Genomic DNA, 13,336 nt, shown 5'->3' with positions numbered 1-13,336 from the left:
GTCATATCAACCAACCTATTCACCTTCCGGGTATTTTCCCTTAGCTGCATCAGTCTACACAAGTGTATGTTTTTCATACACTAGATGTTAAGAGGATGTTAGCAGTGGTGAGCTGGAGCCGGTTCGTACCATTTCGCGTGAACCGGTTGTTAAATTTTGAAGCCGGTTTAGAACCGGTTGTTAAAGAGGTGGGCAAACTCTGGCCCACGGGCCACATCCGGCCCGCGGGACTGTCTTGTCCGGCCCGCCTAAGCTCTTGGCTAGGGAGGCTCCCCTTGAGAATCCCTTTTTAATTTTTACTCACTCGGCAGCGCTCCGAGACTTCGGCAGCAGGTCCTTCCCTACTACGGGTCTTTGGCAGCACTTTGGCGGCGGGTCTTTCAGTGCCGCCGAAGACCCGGAGCGACTGAAGGAACCGGTTCTTCAACTTTTGCCAGCTCATCACTGGGTGTTAACCTTTTACTTGAACAGGAATATGCCATTTAGGAAGACCTCCTAGACTCTTTGTTTCTATTGCAGATACATCTAAGGGACCACCTATCTCCGTTCCGAGACTTTCTAAATGAATCTCTAGATTCATTATTGCTGGCTATGGTTTCGTTGAGGTTACACTTCCCCTAAGAATGACTGTACATTCTACTATGTCACAGTCTACATATGTAGCTCTATTCAGAGATGTTCCAGCTCTTGAAGTCTGCAGGGGTGCAACATGGTCCTCAGTGACACGCTTTCCAACCACTATGCCCTAATTCACACTGCAAGATCAGATGTAACAGTAGGCAACACAGTTCTTTCTTCACTGATGGACTCTGTTACGAAACACCCACATCTTTAAAGAGTTACTGCTAGTGAGTCACCTAAAGTGGAGCACCCACAGGGACACTATTTGCAGGAGAGGTTACTTGCCTTATGCAGTAACTGGAGTTTGAGATGTGTGTCCCTATGGGTGCTCCACTCCTGGTCCTCCTTCCCTCTGCTTTGGAGCTGCTTCTGTGGGCTTTGCAGTAGAGAAGAAACTGAAGGCGGTTCAACTATGCATCCCTATATAGCCTTGGTACAGGGCATGAGGATGTGTGTAGGCAGTGCAGGTACTACTACCAAACATTTCCAGTCACAGACCAAAGGGGAACATGTGCTCCTAAACTGGAGCACCCAGAGACACATCTTAAAGAATTCCACTTACTGCAGAAGGTAAGTAACTGCTCATTTCCTGCTTTTTTTCAAATCTCTATTGGTTTTGTAACTTTGAATGAACTAGTCATTCAACTGCACTAGTTGAATACACTAAAAAAAAGAAAATATTCTCTCTGCACCTGCAGAATAGACTACTGCTGTCAAACGCTGGTTTACCACTTCAGCAAACTCAGATTCCTGGTGTTTAGTCAGTGACTTCCACCAGTTCTGTGGGTTGACTTTCTTTAAAACTTGGCAGCAGAGTAGTACAGCTTAATATTAATTTTGTATTTAATTTAAATTATTTTAAGAGTTTATAATAAGCTTAGGCCTTAACATAGATTTCCACTTCAAATCTAATTTGAAATAGGTTTATTTTTAAGATAAATCTGTATTTAATTATTTTTTTAAAAAATCCGATTTAAATAAAAACGATCTTTTTGATTTTTTTAAATAGTCAATTTTATCTATTCTCTATTGACTGCTGATTTGTGAAGTGAAGTATGTGTGAAACGCAGGATCAGGTCACAAGTTAGCAACTGTTTTTGTTGTTTATTTCATAGAATTATAGATTTGTAGAGCGGGAAGGGACCTTGGGATGTCTTCAAGTCCAGCTCCCTGCATTGAGGCTGGACCAAGTAACCTAGACCCTCTTGAGAGAGGCTTGTCCAACCTGTTCTTAAAAACCTCCAGTGATGGGGATTCCACAGCCTCCCTTGGAAGCCTGTTCCAGAGCTTAACCACCTTTATAGTTGGAAAGTTTTTCATAGAATTATAGAATAACAAAGTTGGAAGGGACCTCTGGAGGCCATCTAGTCCAACCCCCTGCCCAGAGCAGGACCAATCCCAACTAAATCATCCCAGCCAGGGCTTTGTCAATCCTGACCTTAACAACTTCTAAGGAAGGGGATTCCACCACCTCCCTAGGTAACACATTCCAGTGTTTCACCACCCTTCTAGTGAAAAAGTTTTTCCTAATATCCAACCTAAACCTCCCCCACTGCAACTTGAGACCATTACTCCTTGTCCTGTCATCTGCTATCACTGAGAATAGTCTAGATCCATCGTCTTTGGATCCACCTTTCAGGTAGTTAAAAGCAGCTATCAAATCCCCCCTCATTCTTCTCTTCCGTAGACTAAACAATCCCAGTTCCCTCAGCCTCTCCTCATAACTCATGTGTTCCAGTCCCCTAATCATTTTTGTTGCCCTTCGCTGGACTCTCTCCAATTTCTCCACATCCTTCTTGTAGTGTTGGGCCCAAAACTGGACACAGTACTCCAGATGAGGCCTCACCAATGTCGAATAGAGGGGAACGATCACATCCCTCAATCTGCTGGCAGTGCCCATACTTATACACCCCAAAATACCATTGGCCTTCTTGGCAACAAGGGCACACTGTTGACTCATATCCAGCTTCTCGTCCACTGTCACCCCTAGGTCCTTTTCCGCAGAACTGCTGCCTAGCCATTCGGTCCCTAGTCTGTAGAGGTGCATGGGATTCTTCCGTCCTAAGTGCAGGACTCTGCACTTGTCCTTGTTGAACCTCATCAGATTTCTTTTGGCCCAATCCTCCAATTTGTCTAGGTCCCTCTGTATCCTATCCCTACCCTCCAGCGTATCTACGACTTCTCCCAGTTTAGTGTCATCCGCAAACTTGCTGAGGGTGCAATCCACACCATCCTCCAGATCATTAATGAAGATATTGAACAAAAGTGGCCCCAGGACCAACCCTTGGGGCACTCCGCTAGATACCGGCTGCCAACTAGACATGGATCCATTGATCACTACCCGTTGAGCCTGACAAGGCAGGCAACTTTCTACCCACCTTGTAGTGCATCAATCCAGCCCATACTTCTTTAACTTGCTGACAAGAATACTGTGGGAGACCATGTCAAAAGCTTTGCTAAAGTCGAGGAATAACACGTCCACTGCTTTACCTTCATCCACAGAACCAGTTATCTCATCATAGAAGGCAATTAGATTAGTCAGGCATGACTTTTCCTTGGTGAATCCATGCTGACTGTCCCTGATCACTTTCCTCTCGTCTAAGTGCTTCAGAATTGATTCCTTGAGGACAAGCTTCATGATTTTTCCAGTGACTGAGGTCAGGCTGACCGGCCTGTAGTTCCCAGGATCATCCTTCTTCCCTTTTTTAAAGATGGGCACTACATTAGCCTTTTTCCAATCTTCCAGGACTTCCCCAGCTCAAGGAAATTGTTGGCTTGCCATTATTTATTCTTGACAAAACCATGTTGGCAACTCCTTATAATTCTATTATCCTCTATGTGCTTACAAATTGATTGTTTAATAATTTGTTCCAGTATCTTTCCAGGTATCAAAGTTAGGCTGACTAGTCTATAATTCCTCTTTTTTTTCTTTTTTTTTTCTTTGTTCCCCTTTTTAAAGATGATACTGTATTTACCCTTCTCCAGCCCTCTGAGACTTCACCCATCTTCCACAAGTTCTCAAAGTTAATCTCTAACAGTTCCAAAATTGCTTCAACTAGTTCCTTAAGTACCCTCAGATGAATTTGTCAGGCCCTGCCAACTTAGCTATCTAACTTATCTAAATATTTTTAACCTGTTCTTTCCCTATTTTGACTTGTCTTCCTTCCCCCTTGCTGTTAATATTAATTGTGTTAAGCACCTGGTCACCATTAACCAGTCCAGTGAAGACTGAAGCAAAATAGGCATTAAATACCTCAGCCTTCTTGATATCATCTGTTATTAGTTCTCCTTCCCTGCTAAGTAGAGAACCTTTTCTTGCCTTTGTCTTGGTAGTAATGTATTTATAGAATCTCTTCTTATTGCCTTTTTATGTCCCTTCCTAGGTGTAACTCATTTTGTGCCTTAGACTTCCTGATTTTGTTCCTACATGCTTGTGCTTGTATTCCTTCTTAGCAAGTTGTCCATGTTTCCAGTTTCTGTGGGATTTCTTTCTCAGGTCATTAAAGAGTTCTGATGAGCCATATCGGCCTCTTACTGTTCTACCTATCTTTCCTTTGCTTCAGAATTTGCAGTTGTACCTTTCACATAGTTTCCATGAGAGACTGCCAGCTCTCCTGAACTCATTTTTTCATTTATGTTTCTTCCCATGGAACCTTACCTACCAGTTATGACTTTGTTAAAGTCTGCATTTTTAAAGTCCATTGTCCTTATTCTACTCCTCTTACTCCTTCCTTTCCTTAGAATAATGAAATCTATCATTTGATGATCACTTTTACCTACATTTCCTTCTACCTTCAGATTCAGTACCAGTTACTCCTTGTTCACCAGAATCAAATCTAAAATGGCTGACTGTCACCCTTGTTACATCCTCCACTATCTAAAACAAACACTTTACCTGAATACTTTCCAAGAACCCACTGGAAATTTTGTGTTTTGACATATTACTTTTCCAATACATACCTTGGTAGTTCTGGTTATATGGGAGAAGCTCACATTTTTTCTTCATTATTAATATTTTTCTGGTTGGGTTTTTTTTGATTTCTTGGTCTCCATGAAAGATAAGGATGAGTCACAATGCAGTCTTTTTGGAATAACAATACTGTGTACTATTGCGGCTTTGCCAGTTCTCCTCTCCCACTACTACTGTATTCTCCAGATTTCTCTCTCAGCTCCAATGTATTTTATTTATTTTAAGTGAAATGTTTTACATTCTGTGGAACTAACAAATAAATGTGTGGTATTTGCATGAAAGTCAAAGAGAATTTCGTTATTTTTTTTTTAAAAAAAACCCCTCTAAACTGTCAAAGATTGGCAAAAACATTGGAGAATAATGTGTAGATTTCACTTGAATTTTGTGAAGCAGGTTTAGATATTCATGCAGCTCTTGCTGTTACTTGTGACATCTTTCACAGAAATGTCACCTTCAGGAGGCTATTTTTGGCAATGATGTTTCAGCAGGGGATTTCAGGAGGTATTTTAAGGGTACCAGTGGGTATTGGATATATTCTCTGCAGATCACCTTCATGTCCCTTCAGATATATCTGGATACACTTAAAAACCAAACATTATAGGGGTTTTTTTGTTTTGTTTTTTTTAGTGCAGATGTTCCCATTTATTTTATTATTTCTCATAAAAAATAAATACAGTACTATTTTTTAAATCTCTGTATTGGGTTTTCGGTGGAGAGCTGACTGTAGGCTCTAGAATTGGATGAGTTGCCTGCTGGATCTAAACTTCATTTTCAAACAGTTCTGACACCTTCAGGTAGGCCAGAAAAGTCACAAAGGTGGCTGTTTAGGACTTAGTCTGTGTGTGTGTGTGCCAGTGTGAAAGTAAGGGTCACAGAAAGATGCCAAGAGCCCTCTGCAAAGCTTTGCTTGTGACCAGAGGTGTCTCTAAAGCAAGCTCTGTGGCCCCAACAGAGAAGGGCGGTAAAAGCCCTGGCCAAGATGGGCCGTTTCTGCATGGCTTGATCGGCGAAATGGACCCCGTCTAAGGCAAGGAAAGCGTGCGTGTCCCTATGCTCTGTCTTTGGATGACCCTAATTCTTTGGCCATTGACTGATCCTACACCTCGCCTGAAGCGACAGAGTATACGGCTCTAGCCGACGCTCTTCGCAAAAGGAGGGCTGTAGGAAGATCATGGACACCCTAAAAAGTCCACTCTCTAAATAGGACCCAGAAGGGGAAGAAATGGGAGGTGGCGGGTCAAAAATGATCCCTGTCCCTCCAAAAGCCACGCCTGCATTTTATATATACAAGAATTACAGTCCTAGCACTTGCAAGTATCTGGAGAAATAAAATTGGTAGATCAAGGATAATCCGGATTTACAATTTCCCTTAAAGGGGAATTTTGACCTTGCTAAAATACTGCACCTTAGGGAAGCACTATTGACTTATAAGGTGGGCCAAGGTCAATTTGATGCATATTTTAGTTGGTATGGGAAAATGGAAAAACGGCACCGAAAGTCTCAGGTAAGGAGTCTTAAGGACTCCAATGAGAAACTTAAAAAACACCTTGAGACCCAATTGCAAAAGGCAAACGAAAAATTGACAGAGTCCCAAAACCTATCCCAGACCCTTGCTGGCCAGGAAATCCCTTTCTATATCTCTCTTGTGAGAACCTCCCCCGGTGCTCCGGGGCCCCACTTCCCCTCACCTGGCGGGGCTGGGCTCTCCCCATCCACCCCTACCCCGTCAGGTCCATCCGATGATCTTACTGTAAAGCATTAAATCACCTTAAGGATTAAATACTAAATACCAAAATTAAACAACACTAGTTTCTTTTGTCTGGCAAAAGTATTTTTCGGTTTTACAATTTTAAAACAACACCAATTCATCTTAAACTTATAAAACAACTATTGTTCATAGTTAAATGATTCCACTTAAATAACCTCTTGCCTGGATTATCTACAGACATTCCCAAAAGGAATGGCTGCAAAGAAACCAAGAATTTTCTTTTCATAACACCTTCTTTTAACATTTGTACAAAGTTTCACTGCTTAATTTCCTCCACTAACTGCAGAGTTAACCTTTTACTTTTTTCCTTTTAACTTTCTCTACTGTGGTTGCCTGCTTGTCTGGGCCCGATCCAACACATGAAAATGCAGAGGAATAGTACATTATAAAGCTCTAACTTTTGCCCTGACTCTCTTGGTTATTTTGTTTATTTCATTCTGTTTCTTTTATTAATGAGTAGGACTGTATTACACACTTTAGGACTCTGTGAGCTCCTAAGGACTTGCTGCATATTAGCCCTTTAAACTGGGATCTGCAGATTTTGCCAGCAAATTGTTTGAAGATTCCATAGGTTTTGGAGAAGCCAGTCTCTACAGAAATACTGGTAAATTATGGAAATACAGTTTGCCAAGAGCAGAACCAATCTTCTAGTTTTCCATTATTATTTCTATGTTTAAAAAAACTTTGAAAAAGTCTTTCAGGGAGGAAACATTTGTAGCAGTGTTCTTGTTTGACTCAGGGTTGCTAATAAGATACAGAGCCTTTCATTTCTTGGTTACGGTTTACACTGCAGATCACAATGGCAACATCACAATTTAACTGACATTAATCAATACCCTTTTTGCCAGTCTCAGCAGAGGAACCAACAATTGGTCCACCCAAGAATTGGTCCTGCCAGAGCACAGTTATAGTATAGTTGAGTTTTGCTCTATCTTTTTTCATGCTGTACCCAGTTTGTGGGTAAATAGCAGAGTTCTGGTTTTCTAGGTGCCACTGTAGTACCTTGCACAAAGCTTAAATTCAGAAAACAAAACAAGAAGAAAAAATAGGATATTCAGAAAGAGGAGGAAAATGGTGATCCTTCTACTTCACTGTGTCCGACAGTAAGTTTCCTTTCAGTTTTCTACTTTGATTGAATGTATAACTCAACAATGTATACTGTAAGATTTGGCACCACAGAATCTATCTGAATACAATTTAATGACAGCATCAACATAGGGCTAATATATCCAGAGCATTTCTTTTGTAAATGCTGAACTCTTTGTGACAAAAGATAGATGTTTAGAATAAAATTTTCTTCTACCCTTGAAATTGAACCCAGCTCTAAACTTGTTGAAGGTTTGACTAAGGCTGTGATTTCCCATCTCCTGGGACTGAGATAAGCAAGGGTCCAACATGATCCTTACAACTTCCTTTTCTTGTGCCTCCTGACAGTTCTGAAGTGTTAAGTGACCTTGTGGGAAAGGGAAACCTGTATCTTCTCCAGCATTGGTACATGACCTCCATTAAGTGAGTAACCCGTGTCTCATTGTTCCTGAACCTCTAGTGGCTTCGGGGGAAAATTTGACAGCACTGCTCCCCTATCCAGGATCCTCAGTGAGTGTCTAGTGGCATCCACTCAGGGACACTATGGAGAGGGATCAGGTGCTCTGTTTTCCTGGAGTGTTGGTTATAGTTAATTGTTAAATGAACTGCACTCTGCTGCAATGGTTCAATATGAGAAGGCCTGTTCATACATATCTACAGAAGTATGTCTATTCCCCCTTTGACACTATCTGCACCACTTACCTCTCCCTCTCTGCTAACACCATTAATCCAAAAGGAATGAAGTGGTCTTTGAAAGATGTCTTTCAAATTTGTAAAGAAGCAGAGTAGTTTTTTAATCCCACTGGTTCATAACAAGAGAGTAGGCTCCTTGGTCACCCCAGAAGATGGCCACTGAGTGGAACTGGGGAACATATCCACTGCTTGAAGGTGCTGGACAGGAGAGTGGACCTACAAGGCCTACAGAGCAAATGAGACCTCAGTGATAAATGTAGTCACAGGCCAATATGCATTATCCTCCCTCCCCTTGCTCATTTCCCCTCCTTCCACAAAAATAAATAAATAAATAAATAAATAATCCAGCAGCAGGAGCTTGTTAGCAGATGAGGGTTGTTGAAGAAGGGGGATTCATGCACATGGTCAGAGGCCTCAATGATCATTGCGAACATTTGTACACTTATCCAAACCCAAACTCTGATATGGTTGAGTTGCAGGCTGCCTTTTGATGGCTTTTTTTCTTTTTTTCTTTCTTGGCAGTGGCAATCCATCAGGTTCTTGCATTGTGTTAGTGTGAAAAATTTAAAAAGGAGACTAAGACACACCTAGATGTTTATCAGTGGACTGTGACTCCAGAAAAGAAAATGTACTAGACAACTGTTTTAATAGCATGAACACTCATGCACATATTGGCTTAGTGCTCAAAGTCAATATTTGTTACATCTGATTGACAAAATACGTTCCCCACATCAAGGTCAAATTAATTTGTGAAAATCTGCTTTTTGCTTACCAAGCTTCTTATGCACAGAATTCCTGTTGGGCTTCATTAAAGCTGCTCAGGCATTTTCTCATTTAGATTATGTTTATCTACAGATCTCCAGTGTGCACATTACCTTATTTGAATGTGTCTTTCTAAAGGATGCCTAGGTATGGATTTCAACTTATTCAGACATTGAATTACCTGACCTGTCTTAATTTACTGATACTGATGATATGTGAAGACTTCTTTGGTTGATTTCATTCAAGGCCGCTGTGATAGACTCATTTTACAGACATCTCTATAACCATGTCTGTTCATTGCTTACTCAAATGACAGCCTGAAACTCTCTGTGATTCCTAGGACACACCCTGTCTGCTGAGTTGGCTTGGATTTAAGCTAAGGTTTTCATTTTGCATTACAGGTAATGTCACAGTGATATGCCTATAAGATACAAAGAAAAGGAGTATTTGTGGCACCTTAGAGACTAACAAATTTATCTGAGCATAAGCTTTCGTGAGCTACAGTTCACTTCATCAGATGCATTCAGTGGAAAATACAGTGGGGAGATTTATATACACAGAGAACATGAAACAATGGGTGTTACCATACACGCTGTAAGGAGAGTGATCACTTAAGATGAGCTAATACCAGCAGGAGAGCGGGGGGGGAGGGGGAGAAAAAGTTTTGTAGTGATAATCAAGCTGGGCCATTTCCAGCAGTTGACAAGAACGTCTGAGGAACAGTTGGGGGGGGAGGGGGGAGAATAAACATGGGGAAATAGTTTCACTTTGTGTAATGACCCATCCACCCCCAGTCTCTATTCAAGCCTAAGTTAATTGTATCCAGTTTGCAAATTAAATCCAATTCAGCAGTCTGTTGTTGCAGTCTGTTTTTGAAGTATTTTTGTTGAAGAATTGTCACTTTTAGGTCTCTAATTGAGTGACCAGAGAGACTGAAGTGTTCTCCGTCTGGTTTTTGAATGTTATAATTCTTGACGTCTGATTTGTGTCCATTTATTCTTTTACGTAGAGACTGTCCAGTTTGACCAATGTACATGGCAGAGGGGCATTGCTGGCACATATCACATTGGTGGATGTGCAGGTGAACGAGCCTCTGATGTGTGGCTGATGTGATTAGGCCCTATGATGGTGTCCCCTGAATAGATATGTGAACACAGTTGGCAATGGGGTTTGTTGCAAGGATAGGTTCCTGGATTAGTGGTTCTGGTGTGTGGTGTGTGGTTGCTGGTGAGTATTTGCTTCAGGTTGGGGGGCTGTCTGTAAGCAAGGACTGGCCTGTCTCCCAAGATCTCTGAGAGTGATGGGTCATCCTTCAGGATAGGCTGTAGATCCTTGATGGTGCGTTGGAGAGGTTTTAGTTGGGGGCTGAAGGTGATGGCTAGTGGCGTTCTATTATTTTCTTTGTTGGGCCTGTCCTGTAGTAGGTGACTTCTGGGTACTCTTCTGGCTCTGTCAATCTGTTTCTTCACTTCAGCTGGAAATGGCCCACCTTGATTATCACAACAAAACGTTTTCTCCCCCCTCTCTCTCCTGCTGGTGTTAGCTCATCTTAAGTGATCACTCTCCTTACAGTGTGTATGGTAACACCCATTGTTTCATGTTCTCTGTGTATATAAATCTCCCCACTGTATTTTCCACTGAATACATCTGATGAAGTGAGCTGTAGCTCACAAAAGCTTATGCTCAAATAAATTTGTTAGTCTCTAAGGTGCCACAAGCACTCCTTTTCTTTTTGCAAATACAGATTAACCCGGCTGCTACTCTGAAACCTATAAGGTACAGATTCTCTGTTGGGCGGATAGTTAATCTCTAAGAAGTTCTGAGAGTGTATATCTTAAAATGTGATGCCTTCAGACAATTCTGAAGGTGTGCAATTTATTATAAGCTAAATAAAAGGCATAGTCATGTAATGCAGGACATTAAAAGAAAAGAAATACAGTATCCAGAAACTGAGAGACAAGATATTGTCCTGTAGTTGCTTGATTAATAAATTGGAATGAACTGCAAAGAGATAAGCCATGACATGTAGCTTATTCTTAAAGACTCTATTATCATCCTGGTGCTGTCTCTGTCTTCTATACTAGAAGCTGCCAAGCAGACACAGTTAGAATGCGTAACGTTTTTACTCCATTTTAAAATCTTAGTGTCCATTTTCTTAGATGACCTGCTCACCTGAGACCACCTTATAGACTTATTCAAAATTCATCATAGCTTACACTAATCAGCATAACTGTCACGTCTATAAAGCTCTTTCCCTCCCACTCCAACCCTAAGGACAGTGTAGCTTTTCCCTCAGCCATACATTGCTCAACTCTGGCACGGGATAACATGCTTCTAGGAGCTGTGGAGTATCAAGCCCCAGCACCATCCGTTCACCCCCCAAAAACCATCTGAGATTTCTTAACATAGACCAAATCCCACAGTCCTTTGCAGTCTCAAAGGCTTATGGGATCTGGATGCTAAATAGCAAGAAATCCAGATGAAGAAAGTTTGAAAACCACTCTTCTAACCGATCAAGCTCTGATTTAGGATCTAGAAAGTCCTGAGCTCTATTCCTTCCTGTATAATTGACTGGCCGAGAACTGCACTTCATATACTACTATATAAACAATAATTCATTATGAAGGATATAGATAGATGTTATCATCCCCATTTTCAAAAAATGGGAGGAACTGAGATTTAGGGAAGTCAAGTGATGTGGTCATGTGTGCACAGCAAATTTAATGTCAGAAGAGTGATAGGAAAACAAAATCACTACATTTCTCCAAATGGCTAATTTTCTTATGGAAAACAAGAAAGTACTTTCAACACATATTAATACTATAGAATTGAAACTATAGAAACTGTTTGTAAATGGAAGTTTAGTCATTAAAAGCCACTTCACATGCATGACAAAATCAAATCTGCGGTCTTGTTACCTCCCATGCTTTTGAGACCTGGTTAAAATAGTGTAGAGTTATGAATAGGAAAGCACCATAATGCAGGGTTAATAAGAAAAAAACTAAATTCATCCTTCCAGTTTGGGTAGCAGATATAACTATTAGGCCAAATCCTGCTGTCATTTATTCCTGTATGAAGCTAGAGTTACTCTGGATTTGAAATAGCAGAATTGAGAGCGGAATCTGAATCACATTCTGGTAACCTCTTTTAAGGCTGGCATTGTCCTGATGTCACATGGTGTCTGAATCAAATATACAAAGTTAAAGTGAAATTGCCCAACACCTAAATCAGCCGAGACATTGTCACAAGCCTCAAATGAAAATGTATAGCCTTAATTATTAATTTAAAGGTTTGCATTATAGTAGTAGCAAAAGGCATTACTGAATTTTCCGTTCTAATTTGGCAAACACTCACATCCCTCAACTGCTATGAAATAGAAGTGGGTGAAAGAAGCATAATGTAAGTTAACAACAATTTTTGCTAGCAAATATTACAATTTGCTAACAAGAAATGATGCTTATGAATTGTAGTGGAAGTGGAGCTGAGAGTTAAGAGAGAGATTCTGCTTGCTGCAACCTGTCTTCTGAAGTTGACTTTAATCCACACGCTCTTTAACTCACATTTGCAGCAGGAAGATATTGGCGAGAGATGTGTTATCGGTGATAGGGGTAAAGGTACTAAAGAATACTGGGAAAATTCAGTCTCTAACAAGCCGATTTTCTTTTACTGTGTTCATTGTTCTCTGCTTTTTAACCTATATTTTAAAAGTTATTTTCCTCATTTTTTTTGAGTAAATGAAGCGGCTTGTTTTTTAGATTTCCTTATTTTTGAGTGACTGAAATTTGACTAGAAAACCCAGGATAACACCCCTATGCTTACCAGATGTGATGTGTGACATGGGCTCTTCAGTAACTCCATGTCATCAGGTACTGAGATTAACATCGCTACTGATGCCATGTGCAGAACATGCGAAGTTCAGGCATTGTCCCAGAAGAAAGTTAGATAGATCATTGTTTCAAGCCACAGATATTTTCCCTTCTTAACTTGAGAGGAGGCAAAGGAGAATTAGACACTAAGAGCCAAAGGAGCCAAGTGAGGAAGGAACTGAAACCCATGAGTTACAACAGGTGGGGCATGGAGGTGAGTCTTAGGCCTTGTCTACATTGGCAAGTTTCTGCACAGTAAAGCAGCTTTCTACAGTGTAACTCCTGGGGGGTACACACTGCCAAGCCACTTAGTCCACAGAAACTGTGCTCTTGCAGTGCTGTAAAAACAAAAACCACCCCAATGATAGGTGTACAGATTTCTGTACTGGGGCTACAGCGTATTCACCTCCTAGCATTACAAGCACGGCACTCCCGAGCATAGCAACAAATATTAGTCAATTTCAGCTTCAGATTGCTGCCTCAAGGTATCCCTGATCCTTATGGCCCTGTGCTGCACCCCTCTAATAGCTCTGTTCTCTAGCTGTTCAAATTCAGTCTCCAGGTGCTGAG

At 41.0% G+C, this 13,336-nt stretch overlaps 1 protein-coding gene across 11 annotated transcripts in view; it reads left to right on the top strand.

The window, feature by feature from the left end:
• LRP1B (LDL receptor related protein 1B) overlaps positions 1-13,336 on the top strand; it is a 1,327,274-nt gene that overhangs the window by 513,238 nt on the left and 800,700 nt on the right. The window lies entirely within an intron of this gene.

Source organism: Lepidochelys kempii, chromosome 11, assembly GCF_965140265.1.
Source record: "Lepidochelys kempii isolate rLepKem1 chromosome 11, rLepKem1.hap2, whole genome shotgun sequence".
In the NCBI taxonomy this organism is placed as follows: Eukaryota; Metazoa; Chordata; order Testudines; family Cheloniidae; genus Lepidochelys; species Lepidochelys kempii.
This window is presented reverse-complemented; position numbering and strand designations above follow the sequence as displayed.